This window comes from Eumetopias jubatus, unplaced genomic scaffold (genome assembly GCF_037043125.1).
Source record: "Eumetopias jubatus isolate StellerSeaLion01/CBP00866 unplaced genomic scaffold, mEumJub1_p1.0 scaffold_12, whole genome shotgun sequence".
NCBI lineage: Eukaryota > Metazoa > Chordata > Mammalia > Carnivora > Otariidae > Eumetopias > Eumetopias jubatus.
In genome coordinates, this window is record NW_028274818.1 from 111,590,264 (window position 1) to 111,612,091 (window position 21,828).

The following is a 21,828-nucleotide window of genomic DNA, read 5'->3' on the forward strand; positions in this document are numbered from 1 at the left end:
TCCGGTTGGGAGTCAGGGTGAGGACCCTGGGGGAGGACTGGCCATACCCCCTCCACCCCATCTCAGCAAAGAAGCCAGGGCACCGGAGTCTGGCTGTGCCCGAACCAGGGAGGATCGGTCAGCGGGGGCCCAACCTGGCACGCATGCTCACTTGTCTCATGGGCCAGAAGGCGGGAGTCCTCGGGGAGCTGAGGTCTTGGTCTGAGGGGCACATGCCTTCTATCTCACGTTGGGGACCTGGAAGAAGCGCAGGCCCTGGCAGGAAGAAAGAAGATTAGCGTCCTGGGGGCCTGAGGGCATCCCCACCCCAGGACAGAGTGGCCCGTCCCTACGACCAGCCCTTTGGGATCTTGCCGGGGGCTGAGGGGCGGGATGGAGACGTGGCCGTGGATGAGGATGTGCTGGCTCCTCCCCCTTTTCTCGGAGCTCTCAGGGTGCTGAGGACCATGCTGGGTGAGGTCGGGGTCAGGTCATCTGGGGAAGCGCACCTGGGAGACACACAGGAGTCCCTGCTTCTGCCAAGAATCAGTGTGGGGACACCCGAGGGAGGAGTGAGTGACTCCCCACCCACCCCTCGGGACCAGGAAGGGATGGCCCAGAAGTCTGTGCAGCCCCTACCTGGAGGTCCTGGGAACCCTGGGTGGGGCCTGTCAGGCTGAGTCCCTCCTCCTCCCCAGATCCTTCCTCTCAGGATGGAGAGGGCCCGGGCCTGAGGGTCTGGACTCCGGTAGCAGAGGAGGCAGGTGCCCTGGCTCTGGGTCTGGCCCTGATGGTGGGGGGCAGATGAGAAATGAGGGGATGCCTCCCACAGCAGGATCCTTAGGGCCCAGGCATACCCTGTGGCTGCTGCCAGCCATGGGGAGACGGGCGATCGGTGGGCCAAGTTATTTCAACTGACTTTTCCTTCTGGCGTCTCCCAGAGATGAGGCCTTGGCACCAGGAGGGTGGCCTCCGGTCAACACAGGGAGTATTCCCAGGCCTTCCGTGGGGTCAAGGTATAGACGGAGAGGTGCGCCCATCCCAGCACAGATGGCACCCGAGCTTGGCCATCCCTGGGATCCCGAGACGAGCCCTTAGACCTCTGGCAGGCGTGGGCAGAGGTGGGCCCCCTGGCTTACCTTCTGTGGGGTCTTAGGGCTGGGCGGTCTTGCTGTGACCCTGTGGCCTCAGGCTGCGGGGGTGCGGCCCAGGCCCTGCCAGGGGAAATAGCAGTCCCCTGAGGGGCCAAGGAGGGGACCAGCCAGCTTGGACGGATGGGGACCTCACAGAGTGCGGCCCAGCCCTCCTGCCCCACTGGGGGCCGTGGGCCGTGCTCTGTGTCTGCACCCCGAAGTGACTCCTCCTTTTCTCCTCCAGGGGCTTCCAGAATTCAGAGTCGAGGCCTAGGTCTGAGGCAGGAACCTCTAAGGTCCCAGAGCAGGGGAGGTGCAGGTGAGTGCCAGTGAACAAGGTGAGTTTCCTGCTCTGAGCATGGAGCCAGGCGCTCGCCCATCCCACCCCAGAGGGGACCCCTCAGCACCCAAGTCCGACGCAGCGCACTGTCAGCTCCGGGACTTCAGGCCTCTGCTACCTGGGCTGCACCCTGAGGAGCCATCCCACCTTTCTTCAGGTTCAGCTCGAACACCATGCCCCTGGGTCAGAGGAGTGAGCTCTGGAAGCTGGAGGAAGACCCGGGCCCGGCCCAGGGCCTGGTGGAGGCACAGCTGTTGGGGGCTGGGGAGGAGAAGGTCCCCCGCACCCCCCCCTCCTTCTCCACCTTGGCCTCCTCCCAGTCCGCCGCCCCATCTGGCTCCTGCTCTGCCCTCTTTCTGGTCCCCTCGGAGGAGGGGTCTGCTGCTGGGTTCCAGAGTCGTCCCCAGAGCTCTCTGAGTGCCTGCCCCTCCCCCACTGCCCAAGCAGCCACTGCCTGCAGCCAGCCTGACCAGGGCTCCAGCAGCTCCTGACCAGGGCTCCAGCAGCTCCGGTGAGGAGGGCGCCAGCCCCCGCGAGGAGCCCGAAGAAGCCCAGCCGGGGCTCCAAAACCTACTCCAGGGGAAGCTGGCCGAGCTGGTGGAGTTCCTGCTCCTCAAGTATCACACCAAGGAGCCGACCAGCCAGGCAGAGATGCTGGAGATCGTCGGCAAGGATGCCCAGGATGCCTTCCCTGTGATCTTGGGCCAGGCCTCTGAGTGCTTGCAGCTGGTCTTTGGTATGGATGTGAAGGAAGTGGACCCCAGCGACCACTCCTACATTCTGGTCCCCATCCTGGGCCTCACCTATGATGGGATGCTGAGCGGTGAGCATGGAGTGCCCAAGACTGGCATCCTGGTGGTGCTCCTGGGGGTGAGTCTCCTGCATGGCGACTGTGCCCCCGAGAAGGAGGTGTGGGAAATGCTAGGGGTCATGGGGGTGTATGCCGGCCAGGAGCATGTCATCTACAGGGAGCCGAGGGAGCTCCTCACCAAGGTCTGGGTGCAAGAAGGGTACGTGGAGTACTGGCAGGTGCCCGGCAGTGACCTTCCTGCTATGAGGTCCCGTGGGGTTCCAGGGCCCACGCCGAAACCAGCAAGTTGCAAATGCTGGAGTATTTGCTACAAGTCAGGCGCGGGCAGCTGGCTTCCTCCCTGGCCCTGTCTGAAGGGACTGTGAGAGATGAGGAAGAGGGGGCCTGAGCCCTGGGGTCCGCCAGGCCCTTTCCAGACTTTGCTGGGTTCGGCAGCCTCTCCTGCAGGGTGCTGGGCATGAAGTGAGGCCACTTGCTGGTTCTTCCCTGTGTGTGTGTGTGTGTGTGTGCCCGTGAAGACAGAGCCCTGGGCTTTTTAAGGAGTGCAGGGCCACGGAGGGTTGGGAGAAGAAAGCAGGGCAAGGAGCCTCCTGCGGGTGGGGGGGTTGTTTCCTGGGATGACTCCCACATCCAGAGCTTGGTGTCCTTGCGGAAGCTCTCCTGTGGGGTTCCTTGCCATAGAAGGTTTCAGCCGCTTCAGGGGCTGATTGTGTGAGTACCATCCACTCTGCAGCATTTGTTCTTACCCAGTCCAAGAGTTAAGAGTTTTATCATGTTCTTGGGGTGCCTGGGTCCTCTGTTGGTTAAGCGTCTGCCATCGGCTCAGGTCAGGATCTCAGGATCCTGGGATCACACCCCACATGGGGCTCCCCGCTCAGTGGAGACTCTGCTTCTCTCTCTCCCCTGTGTGTGCTTTCTCTTTCTCAAATAAATAAATAGCTTTAAGAAAAAGTTTTTCTTCATGCCCTGGACACCAGCCTGGACACCTTGCCTACTTGCTTGGGCTCTCGACCGAAATCACAGGCCATTGGCCTAGGGATGGGTTGGAAAGGTGCAAGAACGGAAGAAGCAAGGGATGGGGGTCAGAAGCTGAAGAGATAGAAGTTTCCTGGTTCTTGCTTCTGATGCCTTCCCGACCATCGTTGTGCAAATGCCAAAGGCAAGCACGCGCACACAAGCGTGGGGACAGGGGGCAGGAGGGCCCAGGTTCTGTCAGGAGTCAAGGTGACGACCAGAGGGAGGAATGAAGGACCCTGGACCCAGTAGGGAATGTCCTGGGAGGCCTCTGGGTGAGACAACGGTGACATGAGGTGTCTCCTGAATTCTGCTCTGTGTCCCAGACACACTGAGCGCTTGTTGTGAGGAGTGGCCCTCAGGAGCAGGGTTGAGGGCACCGGCCATCCAGGGAGTCCAGATGGGGAACAGAGGGTAGGGCTAAGGGACCTGAAGGACCCATCTTGGGGAATCCCTGGACTGTGTAGCCTGATGCGACGTCCACAGTCTTTGCCCGTGGCTCTCATGGCAGTGAGGGCTTTGGTCCGAGGGAAGAGGCCTGGAGACAGCAGAGACAGCATCACCAGTGGTGCTGCGGCTCATGCTGAGATCCCTGAGGGAGGGCTCAGGGAGGGACCTGGACTCCAGAACAGGGACAACGCACTGAAGCCTGCCCCTGCTGTCCGCCCTGGGAGGCCTGTTTGTGCCAAGTCCACAGGCGGTGTGTCAGCACGTCCGCATCCTGGTCTGACAGAGGCTGGGGGCCTCCTTTAAAAAACCGGGGGTCAGGACCTAATGGAGGAAGACCCAGGCCTGGCACAGGGCCTGGTGGAAGCACAGCTGTCGGGGGCTGGGGAAGAGGAGGTCCCAGCAGCTTAGATGAGGAGGGTTCGAGCACCTGGGAGGAGCCGGAAGTCACGCAACCCTCTCTCCAGGACAAACTCCACGTGAAAGTGGCTGCCCTGGTGGAGTTCCTGCTCCTCAAATACCGCAACAAGCAGCCGACCCGCCAGGCAGAGATGCTCGAGATCGTCAGCAAAGATTACCAGGATGACTTCCCAGTGATCTTGGGCCAAGCCTCCGAGTGCATGCGGCTGGTCTTTCTCATGGCCGTGAAGAAAATGGACCGTAGTGACCACTCCTACAACCTGGTCAATGTCCTGGGTCTCATCTGTGATGGGATGCTGAGCGGTGAGCATGGCATGCCCAAGACCGGCCTCCTGGTTTTGGTCCTGGGGGTGAGCCCCCTGCATGGCGACCGTGCCCCCGAGGAGGAGGTGTGGGAAACGCTGGGGCTCATGGGGGTGTATGCCGGTCAGGAGCACATCGTCTATGGGGAGCCCAGGGAGCTCTCACCAAAGTCTGGGTGCAGGAAGGGTACCTGGAGTACCGGCAGGTGCCTGGCAGCGACCCTGACCGCTACGAGTTCCCGTGGGGTCCCAGGGCCCATGCTGAACCAGCAAGGTTCAAGTGCTGGAGTATGTGCTCCGGGTCAGGCACGGGCAGCTGGCTTCCTCCCTGGCCCTGTCTGAAGGAGCTGTGAGAGATGAGGGAGAGGAGGCCTGAGTCCCAGTGGCGGCCAGGCCCTTTCCAGGCTTTGGTGGGGTCGGCAGCTTCTCCTGCGGGGTGCTGGGCATGAAGTGAGGCCACATTTTGGTTCTTCCCTGTGTGTGTGTGAAAAGAGAGAGCCCCGGGAGTTCTAAGTAACGCAGGGCCAGGGAGGGTTGGGGGAAGAAAGCAGGGTGAAGAGCCAGCCTCTCTGGGGGCCTGTTCTCTGCGATGACTCTGACATCCAGAGCTTGGGTTTCTTGAGGAAGCTCTCAAAAGTTGTTCCTTGGAGTACAAGTTTTAACCAGCTTCGGCAGGTAAATGTGTGCGTGACATCCACCCCACAGCATTTGGACTTACCCAGTTCAAGAGTTTTAAGAGTTTTGTCATGTTCTGGAAATAAGGTGAGAGATCTTCCCTCCTTGTTTGGGTTCTGGAATGAAATCACGGGGCATTGGCATAGGAATTTGTTGGAAAGGTGGAAAAATGGAGCAGTCAAGTGACGGGGTCAGGAAATACGGAAATAAAAGATTATTCATTTTTGCTTCTTACTCCTTCTCGTCTGTCATTCTGCAAATTAACATAGATGCATGCGCCTTCACTCACTTAGTTCTTCAAGAAAGGAGGAGAAATGACATCTCAGCACAGAGGGAGCCCTGCTCACTGGCTCCTTGATTCCCAGACATGGGCTGAGCTCTGCTCTCTGGAAGGCCCTGTGTGTGAGCAGTGAGGACATTAGGAAAAGCAGCACACGTTCCACCCTTAGGGGACAGTCTAGCAGCTGCACTCATGGCAGGAAAGTGGGGAGAGGTGTCCTGAGACCTGCAGAAGAAGTGGAAGAAAGGTGAGGTGGTGCGTCTCCCGGGGCAAGCACTGCAGTGGAAGTGCCCCTGGCCTGGGTGGCTCAGGGTGTCGGGTCACCGTGCTCCCTTCTGTGCAGCTGATCACCGTGAACCCGGGGGGTGACAGTGGCCCTACTTGGAGACAGCGTACCTTAGAGGTGGGAGCAAAGTCTGAAATGGATAATTGCTCTGACATGTTCCTTCTGGATCATGGACAAACCAGGGAGAAATCTCCTCCTGGGGCAGGAAAAGAAGATATCCTGCACTCTCATCCCAAGGCCGTTGAACACAGTGCACAGACTAGGTGTTTTATATCCGTCATCTCCAAGTATTTCTGGAGAAATACAGTGATATTCCTTTGAAGTGGAGCCCAGAAGACTCTAGACTGGCACTCTTGTCCTGACCATGCAAAGCCAGAACCCACTGCTTAAAAAGTCATTTTAGTTTGATTATCTGGAGTGTAATTTGGACAGCTATAAGTAAGCAAGGTCTAGGTTTTGGTCAGGGGAGAAATGAGTGAAAGGAGTGGTTTGGTGGAAGAGCAGCTGGAGGGAGGGAAGGAGCTGGTCTTTGACTCACATTCCAGGAGCTTTGTATTGTGTCCAGCTGGGACAATTCCCTCACACCTGAATGCCACACATATTCCCATATATCTCACATATATCCTCTGATTTAGAAAATGGATTGAGTTTTACTTATGAAGCGCCCTCTTTGGCTGATTAGCTATTCCATGTCCTATTGAGCTGCACATTCTCTAACATGACCTCGGTAACAAAAAATAAATAAATAAATAAAATAATACCCCAGAGGAGAGAGTGGAAGGCCCTGGGATCAAAACACACTTGAAATCACTGCCATTCATCAAAGTTCCAATATGTGCCAGGCACTGTGCAAGGTGCTTTCCATATATCACATGCATTCCTGCAGTCCTGCAAGACGGGGCTTATCAAACCCACTCACTTAACTCACTCACTTCAGAAAGAACCTGAGGCTCCTGGGACTTGGTCATTTTCCCAGGATCACGTGGCTAGTGAGTGACAGGGCAGCGACTAGAACCCGGGTCTGAATTCATGTAGAGTCCACGCTGTTCCCACCCACTGCAGCCTGTGGCCAACCTTCCGAGTCCTACATCATTCCTGAGGACAGCATGGTGTCTTCCAGGTGACAAAAAGAAGGATGCTGTGGCTAAGGTACTAAAAAACCTGTTGCTAAGGAAGGAAGGTGACAATGAGAATCAAACAGGTTTTGGGTACTGTCTGTGGGCTTTATTAACCTAGAGTTCTTCTGCCTGAACCTCAGAGTTCTTTGAAAACTGACTGCCCAGGCGCTGGCATTTTTAGCAGACCTGGCACTTTCCCGAATTACAGCAGCCTTTCCCTGGTATTCCCCCGTGTGCTCTTCTGTCTCACTCTTGAACCTGGCCTGCTAAGGAGCTCATCACTGGTCCCCATGGAACAGCTAGGAATCACCTTCTCTCCCCCAACATAGAACCTTACTCTCTGTAGTAATCCTCTGGTCACTAAATGAAGAAGTGAATCCTCCCTGCTGGGATCACAGAATCGTTTGAAAATTAGATGTCATCCTGTACTTGAAAGTATCTGTCACACAGGAGGTGCTTGAAAATTTCAAAGAATTCCAAGGCAAACTGACCTCAAAAACTCCTCCCCTGGGATGCCTGGGTGGCTCAGTCAGTTAAGCATCTGCCTTTGGGTCAGGTCATGATCCCAGGGTCCTGGGCTCGAGTCCCACATCAGGCTCCCTGCTCAATGGGGAGCCTGCTTCCCTCTGCCCGCTGCTCCCCCTGCTTGTGCAATCTCTTTCTCCCTCTCTCTCACTGACAAATAAATAAGATCTAAAAAAAAAACTCCTCCCAGCAATAAAGTCAGTCATAACAAATTATAAAGTTGCATTTTGTTAAGCCCCTACTGTGTAACAATACATGGGAGAAACTTTAATGTTCATCCATAGTGTGTCTTGCTTTCCTTCCAGAATACAGGGGACACAACCTTGCCAGTCCCCTTGTAGTTAGGGAGGGTTGTGTGATGACCCTTTGCCATGGAGATGTGAGCAGAAGCATTGTTTCTCACGTCCAGGCGTTTGCGAGCCAGTATGTCCACTCCATGCTGTCTCCCTTGATTCACCAGCAAACATGGTGACCCCGTGTTGAGATAGGGGAGCCACAAGATGAAAGCAACCTGGACCCAGGGTCTAGGAAAAGCAGAGGGCCCCTGCCAAACTGTATCAGAATTTGTGTGCACAAAGATGCACTTCTGTTGTGTTAGCCCTTCAAATGTCACAGTTTGTTGCATCAGTTAGCAGTTACTTTCATGCAGCCGCTTGTTTTGTTAGGCTTCTCTAGCAATTTTACTTAAGAAGGTACTAGTGCATATCTTCCTATTGCAAAAAAACTTCTAGAAATACAGATGAGTCACAATATCCCCTTTTCAAAGTTCCTCCACAATTCAGCCTCCTCCTCAGAAGTCACCATGACTAACAATCTAGTGTGTATTTTTATTTTTTTAATTTAAAATATTTTCTTTTCTTTGAGAGAGAGAAAGAGTGTGTGATGGAGGGAGGGGCAAATAGAGAGAGAGAGAGAGAGAGACCCTCAAGCCGGCCCCATGCAGAGCCCGATTCGGAGCTCGGTCTCAGGACTGAGATCATGACTTGAACCGAAATCAAGAGTCGGACGCTTAACCAGCTGAGCCACCCAGGCGCCCCTAGTGTGTGTTATTCTAAAGGTGACTATGGCTTTTTCATAGATATGCTCTACAAATATATTGTTTTTATTCAACCTAACCCGTAATACTGTGCATATTGATCTGCCACTACCTTTTGTCACTTAATAAAATGGATGCAGGATCTTCCAATAACAGCACATATACACCTACCTCACTTTTGAAAGTATTCCCTGGAATGTTAAAGTTTGTATATACCATAATTAATCACATACACAATTTTTTCCTGGTGGAAACAAGTTGTTTTCCCTTTATCCTATGACTAATAAAATGAAAACAACATCTTTGACCTGAATCCTTGGGTAGATATGAATGTTTTCTAATAAGATACACATACTAACACAGACATTGGGTTAGAGTGGAGAGGATGTGAATTGTTTAACATTTCATAAATGCGTCTGAAATTTTATTCCACAAGTGCTATACCAGTTTGCATTCCCATAATTAATTTCAATAGCTCCAAAATTGCAATACTTAGGTATAAATCTAATAAGATATGCACAGGATCTGTATGCTGAAAACACAGAATGCTGATAAAAGTAATCAAGACTTAAATAGTAAGTTCAGAGATATACTGTGTTCATGGACTGGTAGACTCACATAGTGAAGATGTCAATTCTCACTAAATTGATCTATACATTCAAAACAATCCAATCAAAATTCTACCAGGATGTTTTTGGATATAAACTAGCTGATTCAACAAGTTTATGGAAAGGCAAAGGAAATAGTATAGCTAAAACAACTATGAAAAAGTAGAATAAAGTCAGAAGAATCACACTACTTGATTTTAAGATAAAGCTATGATAATCCAGGTGGTGTGGTATTGGGGGGCGGAGCAAGATGGCGGAGGAGTAGGAGACCTAGATTTTGTCTGGTCTCAGGAATTCAGCTGAACAACGATCAAACCATTCTGAACACCTACGAACTCAACAGGAGATCGAAGAGGAGAGTAGCAACAACTCTCTGAACAAAGAAGCAACCACTTACTGGAAGGTAGGACCTGCGGAGAAGTGAATCCAAGGCGATATTCAGGAGGATAGACGGCGAGGGAGGGGCCTCCACTGGCCGCTTCTGGCAAGTGATAGAGCTGCGGAGCACAAAATCGGAACTTTTAGAAGTTGGCTCGGCGGAGGGACGTCGCTGCAGGGGCTAAGCAGGGGGTGGAACCCTCGCGGGACAGTGTGGTCTCAGGACCCTTGGGGTCAGAGAAAGACCGGGGGTGCCTGAGTGCGCCAGAGCTCCCAGGTATCGGAGCGGAGAAGCTGGCTGCAGAGACGGAGCTGAGGCGCGGGCTCTCAGCTCGGGGTTGCCATAAACTGTGATCCGCGGCCCAGTCAGGCCACTGCTCCTCCAGCAGGGACCCAAGAAGCGGCAGAGCTGGGGAGACTCCCCTTCCTTCCCGGGCAGGAGCGGCGCGGGAGCGCACCGCAGGGATCTGCTGGGTTTGGAAACTCCACACGGGGTCGGGTGCCAGAGATAGCAACGCTCGGTCACAGGCTGGATGAGCACGGAGTGCGGCCGGAGACCAGGGAGTTGGGAGTGACTGCTTTTCTCTGAGGGCACACTGAGGAGCGGGGCCCCGAGTTCTCAGCTCCTCCGGGTGGAGATTGGGAGGCCACCATTTTTGCCCTGGTCCTCCAAGGCTGTACGGAGAGCTTGCAGGGAACAAAAGCTCCTGAGAGCGAACCTGAGCAGCTTCCTTAGCCCGGACCGAAAAGGGTGGGGCAACTTAGCCTCCGGCAAAGACATTTGGAAACCACAGTAACAGGCCCCTCCCCCAGAAGACCAGCACAAACAGCCAGCAAGCCAAGACCAAGTTTACCGATCAAGGAGCACGGGAGAACTCCAGCGCTAGGGGAATACTGCACGTAGAATTCATAGCTATTTTTTACCATGATTCATTATTTCATCAAAGTTAAATTTTGTTAACTGTTTTTTTTTATTTTTCTTTTTCCCTTTTTCAACCAACATCTTATCAATCCCTTTTTTAAAAAAAAACATTTTTTATTTTTCATTTTTAGAGTCATATTTTGTCCTTTCATAGTAGTTACACTTATTTTTGGCATATATATGTAAGTTGTTCTCTCTTTAAAATTTTGAGATACAGTTTCTTCTAACAGATCAAAATATACCCTAAAACACTAGTGTATGGCTTTGTTCTAGTCTCCTGCCTGATCACGTTCTCTCCCTTTTTCTTTTTTTTTTTCTTAAATCTTCTTTCTTTTTTCAAACAACTTCTTATCTATTCAAGTCCTTTTATAAAATCTTTTATAATTTTGATCTTTACAGTCATCTTCCATCCCTTCATTGTGTCAACCATTATTTTGTACATATGTCTTTCTTCCTTTAAAATTTTAGGAGGCACTTTTTTTTAACAGACCAAAATACTCCCAAAATCTAGTGTGTGGCACTGATCTATGCACTAGCCTGATCATATTTGATCATATTCTGCTTTTTTCGTATTGTTCTGTTTTTTGTTTTTATCTTTTTTTTTCTCTTTCTTTTTTCTTTCTTTCCCTTTCTTTTCCCCTGGTTTCAGGTCTTTTCTGATTTGTATACAGTATATTTGCTGGGGACGTTGTAAACCTGTTAGCATTTTGTTCTCTCATTCATCTATTCTCCTCTGGACAAAATGACAAGACGAAAAAAATCACCTCAGCAAAATGAACAAGAGGTAGTACCGTCAGCCAGGGACCTACTCAATACGGACATTAGTACGATGTCAGACCTAGAATTCAGAATCATGACTTTAAAGATACTACCTGGGCTTGAAAAAAGCGTGGAAGTTATGAGAGAAACCCTTTCGGGAGAAATAAAAGAACTAAAATCTAACCAAGTCGAAATCAAAAAGGCTATTGATGAGGTGCAATCAAAAATGGGGGCACTAAATGCTATGATAAATGAGGCAGAAGAGAGAATCAGTGATATAGAAGACCAAATGATGGACAATAAAGAGGCTGAGAAAAAGAGAGAGAAACAACTACAGGATCACGAGGGCAGAATTCGAGAGATAAGTGATATGATAAGACGAAACAACATTAGAATAATTGGAATCCCAGAAGAAGAAGAGAGAGAGAGAGGGGCAGAAGGTATATTGGAGCAAATAATAGCAGAGAACTTCCCTAATGTGAGGAAGGAAACAGGCATCAAAATCCAGGAGGCACAGAGAACCCCTCTCAAAATCAATAATAATAGGTCAACACCCCGACATCTAATAGTAAAACTTATGAGTCTCAGGACAAAGAGAAAATCCTGAAAGCATCTCGGGAGAAGAGATATGTAACCTACAATGGTAGAAACATTACATTGGCAACAGACCTATCCACAGAGACCAGGCAGGCAGGAAAGGACTGGCAAGATATCTTCAGAGCACTAAACGAGAAAAATATGCAGCCAAGAATACTATATCCAGCTAGGCTGTCATCGAAAATAGAAGGAGAGATTAAAAGCTTCCAGAACAAACAAAAACTAAAGGAATTTAGAAACTAAAACAAAGACTGTAATAAGAGATGAGGAAGGACACTATATCCTACTTAAAGAGTCTATCCAACAAAAAGATCTAACAATTGTAAATATCTATGCCCCGAACATGGGAGCAGCCAATTATATAAGGCAATTAATAACAAAAGCAAAGAAACACATTGACAACAATACAATAATAGTGGGGGACTTTAACACCCCCCTGACTGAAATGGACAGATCATCTAAGCAAAAGATCAACAAGGAAATAAAGACTTTAAATGACACACTGGACCAAATGGACTTCACAGACATATTCAGAACATTCCATCCCAAAGCAACGGAATACACATTCTTCTCTAGTGCCCATGGAATGTTCTCCAGAATTGATCACATCCTAGGTCACAAATCAGGTCTCAACCGGTACCAAAAGACTGGGATCATTCCCTGCATATTTTCAGACCACAATGCTTTGAAACTAGAATTCAATCACAAGAGGAAAGTCGGAAAGAACTCAAATACATGGAGGATAAAGAGCATCCTACTAAAGAATGAATGGGTCAACCAGGAAATTAAAGAAGAATTAAAAAAATTCATGGAAACCAATGAAAATGAAAACACAACTGTTCAAAATCTTTGGGATACAGCACAGGCAGTCCTGAGAGGAAAGTATATAGCAATACAAGCCTTTCTCTAAATCCCGGAAACAAAAATATCCCTCAAAAGGGGAGCAGATGAACAAACTGTGGCATTTCCAAACTAGGGAGCCCAAATCAGTGATAAAAAGTCATAAAGTTAGGATAACACAAAACGTGAATGGATTCCAGGCGTATTATCCCAAATGAAACCAAACAACATCACCAGTCACAGCTGTAGGAATTCCCTCATGTAACCAAATGCCAATATATCCAAAATGTAAAACACAGGAGTGAATGCCATGGGCAGGGATGGGTAGCATGAAGGAGATCTTTGGGCTGACAGAGTAGTTCCATATCTGGATTATGCTGTTGAATATATAAATGTCCATGACAAAGTGACAGACCTAGACATGTCCATCATACCACACTGTCAGTTTCCTGGTGCGAATAGTGTGCTGCAGTGATGTAGGATGTTACCTTGGGGCAAAATGTGCCAAGAGTGCCTCTGCGATGGGACATTTCTGTACTATCTGAATCTCTAAATGGACCTAAATCCCTCCCTACCTATAGGATCGCTCTACCTGTCAACACACCTCAGCATAGTTCCCTAAAGCTATCAGTCCCACCCTGGCTCCTGGAAGCTCCAAGCTTCCCCAGGACCCTAATGTGTGGGTGTCAAGCAGCAGTGTAGGAGGCAGGAGGAACCTGGTCTGGTCTGTGACTGGGCAGGTGCTGGGCTGTGATGTGCTGTACCTAAGGGGCAGAGAAGGCCAGGTGTGGGACAGGACAGAGGCAGGACACAGACTGCTCTCCTGAATCTGCTGTTCTGAGTTTGGGAAGGAATCGACGGGGCAAGGACCTGGCTCACAGCCTGCCCTCCCTCCTCTGGACAGCATCCATCCCCTGGCCTTAGAGATCCCCTCCCCAACCCTGCCGTCTCCTGCATCCTGCTCACACAGCCACCCCCCCAACGTTGCCGGCATTTTACAGGTGAAGAAATGGTGGATCAAGGAGTCAATTGCTCTGCTACAAACCCCCAAAGTGGGGTCCTAGCACCTCCAAGATCCTGCTGTGTCCAGAAACATGTGTCTGGTAAGTGGGGTCTGAGCAGGTAGCCACTAGAGGTTAGCAGCTCTGGGATCACACTGTGATCCACTTCCCCATCAAATCCAAGTGACCCGGACTGCAGCAGCCTCCCCACTGGCTCCTGAAAGCAGCAGCCCTCCTATAAGTTCAGACACCATCCATCTTAGAGATACTAACCTCTCTCATCCCAAGTCCCCCTCATTTTGACCTTCCCTAAAAGACAGCTTTTTCATGGCTCTAATCAGCTTACGCCCTGGTGCTATGAGCAGAGTGCCTTGAGCTCCACCTTGATTTCCAGAAACCAGGATGTCTAAAAGTGTTGATGGGGATAGGAAGGATGTGTTCAGGGTCAGCTGTGCATAATTCACTTACACTTTCTCAGAGCTGTGGAGGCCACTGCTCACCAACTGGAGAATGTGATGACTTAAAAGGCACAGTAGTGAGAATAATCCAGGCTATACATCACAGTCACACGGGCTGTTTCCTGTACTTATTCTGAAATAATGTTTTTATTTTTATTATTTTTTAAAGATTTTATTTATTTATTTGAGAGAGACTGAGAGATAGAGAGCACGAGAGGGAAGAGGGTCAGAGGGAGAAGCAGACTCCCTGCTGAGCAGGGAGCCCGATGTGGGACTCGATCCCGGGACTCCAGGATCATGACCTGAGCCGAAGGCAGTCGCTTAACCAACTGAGCCACCCAGGCGCCCTGAAATAATGTTTTTAAGTTATTTAGGCCTCTGAAAAATATTAAAACTCTCACTCCTGGAGATGACCAAACTTTTCCAAGCTCCGCATTTATGGCATCTTGGATGGGAGTGTGCAGGGACATCACCACTTGGATGCCGTTGCCTGGGAGGCAAAAGCTTCCAGCAAGTCCTTGATGTGCCCAAACAATGTCTCTACCTCATAGACCTGAGCCTGCTTCTCACCCCACGACTTGATTTGTTTTTCTACGGTCTCCACCACTCCTTCCAGGATGGAGCACCTCTCCTTCATCTGGAGGACCTTTGCCAATGTGTCCTCTGTATTCAGGGCCTGGGGTCTCTTCTAGAATTCCCTCCAGTCCCCATCTCGTCTCCTGATATGAGTTCTGTTTCAACCCCCCACCTCATCTCCTGCTATGAGTTCTATTTCAAACTCTCCAAACTTTTGGTTTGACTCCACTTTTTGGCTTGGTATCCTTTCCTCTTGAGGGATATTCCCAAAAAGATGAGGGCTACCCAGGTGACAAGCCACAATGACCTTAAGCTGAAGTCTATCCCAGGGAACTGGTGACTCACTTGTCCTGGGGTCGCCTTAGTTAAAGGGCTTCCAGTCAGTTTAGTGTTCTAGGGACTTCTTGGCGCAGTGCAGAGCTGAGATGGAGGAGTCATGACCACAGGGCTCCCAGCCAACCTCTGTCCTGGGGACCCAATTGTCCTGTGCTCTATGGGGTGGAGGGTTTTGGGTCAGAGGTCTCCTGCTCAGGCTGATGTCCGAGAGACTCGGCACAGTGTCAAGCTGAATCAGAAGGCTTGGCGACCCAGATCTCCCAGTTGGCCTGGTGTTCTTGCGACTCAGTTGCCAGCTGTCTCCTCAGTTGAAGGGCCCCACTTGGAGGGAATCCAGTCATCCTGTTGTTCAAGTGAGTCCTTTGCCCACTGCCAACCTGAGTTGGAGTGTCTGAAGGTTCCTGTTTGGCCCAGTGTTGTGAGGACTCAATTGCCCTCTGCTTTCTTGGGCTGAAGAGCTGCCAGAGAGAGGACTCCCACTCAGCCCAGTGTCCAGGGCACTCCTTTGCCCAGTGTACAACTAGCTTGGTGGTGTCATAGTCTCGGGGCATCTATTGGGCCTGGTGTTCTGGGGAATTCGTTGCCGTTTTCTCAACAGCAGTAGAAGATTCCTCTTCTTTGTCCTAAGTTCCAGGTAGCTCCTTTCTCTGGTGCTGAGTTAGGTAGGGGGGCTTTTGGACTTAAGGCTCCTGCTGGGTCCACTGTCCAGATAATATATTTGTCCACCTCCAGGTCTGGTTGGAGGGGTTTTGGTCAGAGGGCTCCGCAAAATCCTGTGTTTGAGAACCTGATTGCCTTATGCTTTTCTGGGTTGGAGAGCTTTTCTTCTGAGGGCTCCTTTGCAGTCTAGAGTCCAGGTGATTCATTTGCCCGTGCCAGACTGTGTTGGAGAGCTCCTAGCCTAAGTGCTCCTGGTGTTCTGGGGACCTGAATACCCTGTGCTTGGCAGGGATGGTGTCCTCATGATCTCAGGGTGCTTGTGTTCAGCCTGGTGTCCAAGCGATTCTTGTGGCCAGTGCTTGGATATGTTGGAGGGCTCCTCTTCAGAGGACTCTCCCTCAGCCTGGTGTCACTGGTCCTCATTTGGGCAGTGCAGAGCTCGGTTGGAGGTTTCATATTCTTGAGACTCCCAGGAGGCCTGATTTTCTGAGGATTCAATTGCACTGTTCTTTGTTGCATTGGTGGGCATGCACTTGGCCCAGGGTCTTGATGATTCCTTTGCCTTGTACAAAGCTGAGATGGAGGGCCCATGGTCCTAAGGCTCCTGGTCACCCTTCTGTGCAGATGACTTGATTGCCTTGTGCCAAGCTTGGTCGGAGGGGGTTTGGTCCTGGCAAGTCTGGTTTTCTGGGGACTTGACTGCCCTATGTCTCTCCCACAAGTAGACAACAAAAAGAAATAAAAGGTATCTAGGAGGCCCTCCATGGGAGAGTCTGAGCTAACATCATCTTGTGCCTGATTTTTTGACTGCCTGTCTCCACAGGCAGCGCTGGCTTTGCGTTATTTCCCTGTTTTCCCATGCATCATAATGCAGGGCATAAAGTAGGCGCTCAACAAATATTTGTCACATGGTGGTCACTCTTCCCTCTCATAAAGGACATTTTTATTCCCCTTCCCAGCCCAGCCTTCTGTGGGCCACACAGATGCAGTATCTGCCTTGTGGGATGCCTGTCAATGGCTTCCCACCTGACCCAAGCTAAGAGCACTGCCTGTGACTTTCAAGAATAAAAACAACATCCTCAGAATGCAGCAGCTGGACTACAGCTGAGTCTGGGAAACCTTGTTTGTCTCAGTGTGAAATAGTCCAAGCAGGTCCAAGAGAGCTCTAGAAAAAGACTTGATAAGACCCTGTGTGAAGTAATGAATGTGCTCTGTGTATGTGTTTTGGGGTGGGGACAATGGTGCGCAGAGCAGAAGAGAAGAAATGCCTGAATTCTAAATGAATGGGAAGGTCAGTCAGAAGAAGGGTGACCCGTCCCTGTACTGTCAAGTAGAGGAATCGTGGTTTGGTAGACAGCTTTGACCCAGGCCATGCACGGCTGCAGGCCATAAGGTGCGTTCGCCTGCAGAGTGAAGAGTCTCTTCGGCTCTGTCCCTTACTAGGATGAGACGCAGGGTAGGGAGGCACCGTGTGGTTGGGGATGCATGCTGTGCACCCAGAGTTCTAACCCTGGTTTCCCCACTGAGTGAGTGGGCAGACAAGCCCGTCAAGCTTACCATCTTTAGAATGGGGGTGATCAAAGCATTATAATGTGCTTAAACAGTGTCTGGTAGGGACACATGGGTGGCTCCATTGGTTAAGCGTCTGCCTTTGGCCCAGGTCATAATCCCAGGATTCTGGGATCGAGTCCCACATCGGGCTCCCTGCTCAGCAGGGAGTCTGCTTCTCCCTCTGCCTCTGCCACTCCCCCCACCCGCGCTCATGCATTTTTGCACTCTCTCTCTCAAGTAAATGAAGTCTTTAAAAAAAAAAAACAGCATCTGGTATATAGTAAGTGCTCAATAAATGTTAGCTATTCTTCTGTGATTCTATGACAGAGAGAGAGGGATTTTCCTACAAGTAAGAGATAGAAAGGATCGAGTTTTAATTTTTTTGCAATCATTTAAGGAAAAATATCCAATGAAGTTATCTTCAGGGTACTTTGGCACTCAAAAGATATCACCAGGAAGAAAAATTACAATTATAATTCTGTACTATTTTAACAGTATAATTGTGTATCTTTTTTGAAAAAATGTTTTGTGGAAGTGCCAAGTCAATAAGCCATGAACTCAACTTGAGTTCAAGGGTACCCTAGCTTTCATTATGGGTTCCTCAGAAAAACTACAGAAAACGTCATTGGGGTTCAGTCCCCTAGGGCAACACGCTGGGTAATAGAGTGAGCATTTAGTTCTCAAACTGGTATTTGTGCGTCCAGAGACTGCGATCTCCTGAGACCCCGGCCCAGAGGGTCTTGGTGGCCAGCGATGTGGGCAGAATACAACCTCTCCCCAAAGCACAATGTTTAAGTAAGCACTGGTGGGGTGGGGCTACGGCAACGAACAAGGGAAACAGATACTAGCAGAGTTTCTCAAAAGCTCTGGAATTTTTTTTAAGAGTTATTCTTTTGAGAGAGAGAGAGAATGTAAGAGCTCAAGCAGAGGGAGGGACAGAGGGAGAGAATCTCCAGCAGACCCTCCCTGGGGCACGGAGCTCCACACGGGGCTTGGCTCTATCCCACAACCCCAAGAACGTGACCTAAGCCGAAACCAAGAGTTGGACGCTCAGCCAACTGAGGCACCCAGGAGCCCCTGGAACTAATTGTTTTAAAATAATATTTTGAGGTGAAATTCACATACAATAAACCGTTTCAGAGCAAACAATTCAGTGGCATTTAGTATAATTCCCAGTGTTGTGCAACCACCAGCTCTGCGTAGTTCCAGAACCTCTCTGTGCCCCACAGTAAAATCCCACACCCATGTAACAGCTTCTCCCAATTCCACCCTCTCCCAGCCCCTGGAACCACCAGTCTGCTGTCTTTATGGATTTGTGTGCTCTGAATATTCCACGTAAGTGGAACCACACGGTGTGTGACTGTTTTATTGTGCTGAAATACATACAACATACATTTTATTCGTTCAAACCATTCATCCTTACAGCCCCTTCCATCCTGTGACTCTGAAACTCTGTCGCTATTACACAGTGACTCCGACTCTCCCCCTAGCCCCTGACTGCCAACTTTACGTCCTGTCCTCATGGGTGTGACTACACCAAGGGCCTCATATAGTTAGAATCACACAGTATTTGTCTTTTTGGGATTGGTTTATTTAACTTACCGTAAAGTCCTCAAGATTTTATCCATGTTGTAGTATGTGTCAAAAATTTCTTCCTTTTTAAGGCCAAATATTATTCCATTGCATGGATATACCACTATTTGTGTATCCATTTTTCTGTTGATGGACATTTGTACTGTTTCCATCTTTTGGCTTTTGCAAATAGTGCTGCTATGAGCATGTGTTTACACGTTTTTGTGTGTGCAATATTTTCATTTCTTTGAGTATATACCTAAGAGTAGAATTTCAGGTTCATATGGTAATTCTATGTTTAACTGTTTAATCAGCCACCAAACTGTTTTCCACAGTAGCTGAACCATTTTACATTCCCACCGGTAATGTACGAGGGTTCCAATTTTTCCACACCCTTACCAAGAGTTGTTATTTTCTTTTTTTAAATTATTGTAGTCATTCTAATGAGTATGAAGTGATATTTCATTGTAGTTTTGGTGTGCATTTCCCTAATGACTACTGATGCTGGGTATCTTTTTGCATATTTGTTGGAAAAAAAAGTCTATTCAAGTTCTTTGCCCATCTTTAAATTGGGCTGTTTATATTTTTGTTGTTGTGTCCTAAGAGTTCTTTATATATTCTGGATATTAGACTCCTCAGATATATGATTTGCAAATATTTTGTTCCTTTCGCTTTCTTGATAGTGTCCTTTGATGCACAAAATTTTTATTTTTAATGAACTTAAATTTATATATTTTTTGTTGTTCATGCTTTTGGTATCATATCTAAGAAATTGTTCCATCTGCAAGATCGTGAAGGTTTACCTTTATGTTTTCTTCTAAGAGTTTTATTTTAGTACTTATATTCATATCATTGATCCACTGTAGTTAATTTTTGTGTATGATATGAGATAGGGAGCCAACTTTCTTCTTTGTATGGGGATATCCACTTTTACCAGCACCATTTGTTGAAAAAAATCATTTTTTCCTTATTGAATAGTCTTGGAACCCAGGTTGAAAGCCAATTGGCTGTAGTTGTATAGGTTTATTTCCAGATCTTCAATCCTTTTGTTGGTCTGTATGTCTGTCTTTATGCTAGAATCACACGGTTTTAATTACTGTAGTTTTGTAGTGGGTTTTGAAATCAGGAAGTGTGAGTCCTCCAACTTTGTTCTTCTTCTTTAAATTTTTTTATTCTTATGTTAGTCACCACACATCATTATTTTTAATTTAAATTTTTTGTTATGTTAATCACCATACATCATTAGTTGGATGTAGTGTTCCATGATTCATTGTTTGTGCATAACACCCACTGCTCCACGCAGAACGTGCCCTCTTTAATACCCATCAACAGGATATCCCCTCCCCTCTAGAACCCTCAGTTTGTTTTTGAGAGTCCATCATATCTCATGGTTCATCTCCCCCTCCGATTTACTCCCCTTTATTCTTCCCCTCCTGCTATCTTCTTCTTTTTTTTTTCCTTAACATATATTGCATTATTTGTTTCAGAGGTACAGATCTGTTGACTGCTTTGGGAATTATGGACACTTTCACAGTATTAATTATTCCAGTCCATGAGCATAGTATGTATTTCCATTTGCTTGTGTCATCTTTAGTTTGTTTGTTTGTTTGTTTTAATCAAGGTCTGATAGTTTTCAGAGTACAAGTCTTTCATTTCCTTGGTTAAATTGATCCCTAAAGTATTTTATTATTTTTGGTACATCCGTAAATGGGATTTTTTTTCTAAATTTCTCTTGCTGCCACTTTGTTATGGGTGTTCATATTCTTAAACTACTTCTTGCTTCAGTTTTGGAAGGTTGGGTGTTTTGAGTATTTTGTCTATTTCATATAAGTTGTCCCATTTATTAGTGTAAAGTTGGGTATGATATCCCCTAAAAGGCTTTCCAGGGGATCTATGGTGATGCCTCCCTTTTTATTCCTGATATTGATAATGTGCATTTTCTTTGCTTTATTCTTTTTTTTTTAAGATTTTATTTATTTATTTGACAGAGAGCGAGAGGGCACAAGCAGGGGGAGCAGGAGAGGGAGAGGGAGAAGCAGCCTCCCCACAGAGCAGGGAGCCTGATGCGGGGGATCCGTGGGATCATGACCTGAGCCAAAGGCAGACGCTTAACCGACTGAACCACCCAGGCACCCTTCTTTCTTTTATTCTCGTTCATGTCTTGTAAGGGTTTAATATTTAAAAATGACTTCAAAGAACCAACGTTTGGCTTTGTTAATATTTTCTTTTCTTCTGTTTTCAGTTTCATTGATTTCTGCTTTTCCGTTCTTCTACTCTGGTTTTAATTTATAACTTTTCACAACAGAAGCTTAAATCACTGATTATAAACCTTTCTGAGAAGTTTTCAAATACATGCTTTGAGAAGTATAAATTTTCCTCGTGACTGCTCTATTTGCATCCTGCCATTTCCTGCATATTGTCTTGTTTCATTCACTTCCGATATTGTCCAATTCCCTTTATTTAGAATTGTACTTAATCTCCAAATATTTGAGAACTTTCTATTAGTCTTTTGTCATTAATTTCAGATTTCATTTCTTTGGGGACAGATGGTATACTTGAAATTTATTGAGACGTGTTATACTCTTTTCTTAAAGTCCTGAATATACTTTAAAAGAGTGTGCATTCAGCGGTTGGATGATGTTTCCATAAATATCAGTCAGGTTGAGTGGATTAAATAGTGTTTATATTCTTACTCATCATTTTTGTCTTCTTGCTGTGTTAATTATGGAGAGAAATTTGTTGAAATCTACAACTGTGACTGTCTATTTCTCCTTTTAGTTTTGTTAAATTTTGCTTAATGAATTTTGAAATTGTGTTAGATATACATGTTTAGTATTAAGTCTTTTTGTCAAATTGACTCTCTTATTATTATGTATTGTCTGTCTTTATCCCTGGTAACACTCCCTGTCTTAGAGTTTATTTTCGGCACAATATGTCTTTTTTCCAGTCCCTTTGCTTTTGATGTTTGTGTCCTTATATTTCAGGGTCTCTTATAAACAAGACATAGCTGTGTCTTGGTGGTTTTTTCTTTAATCCAGGCTGACAGTCTGCCTTTAAATTAAAGGATTTAGTCTATTTACATTTAGTATAATTACTAATATGGTTGAGTCTAACTCCACCATCTTGATATTTTTCTTTTTTTAGAGATTTTATTTATTTATTAGAGAGAGAGAATGAGAGATAGAAAGCACGAGAGGGAAGAGG

At 47.9% G+C, this 21,828-nt stretch overlaps 2 pseudogenes; both read left to right on the forward strand.

The window, feature by feature from the left end:
* The window catches only part of LOC148162897 (acrosin-like), a 39,741-nt pseudogene that overhangs the window by 10,700 nt on the left and 7,213 nt on the right, over positions 1-21,828 (forward strand).
* LOC114203315 (melanoma-associated antigen 8-like) lies at positions 1,626-2,651 on the forward strand (annotated as a pseudogene).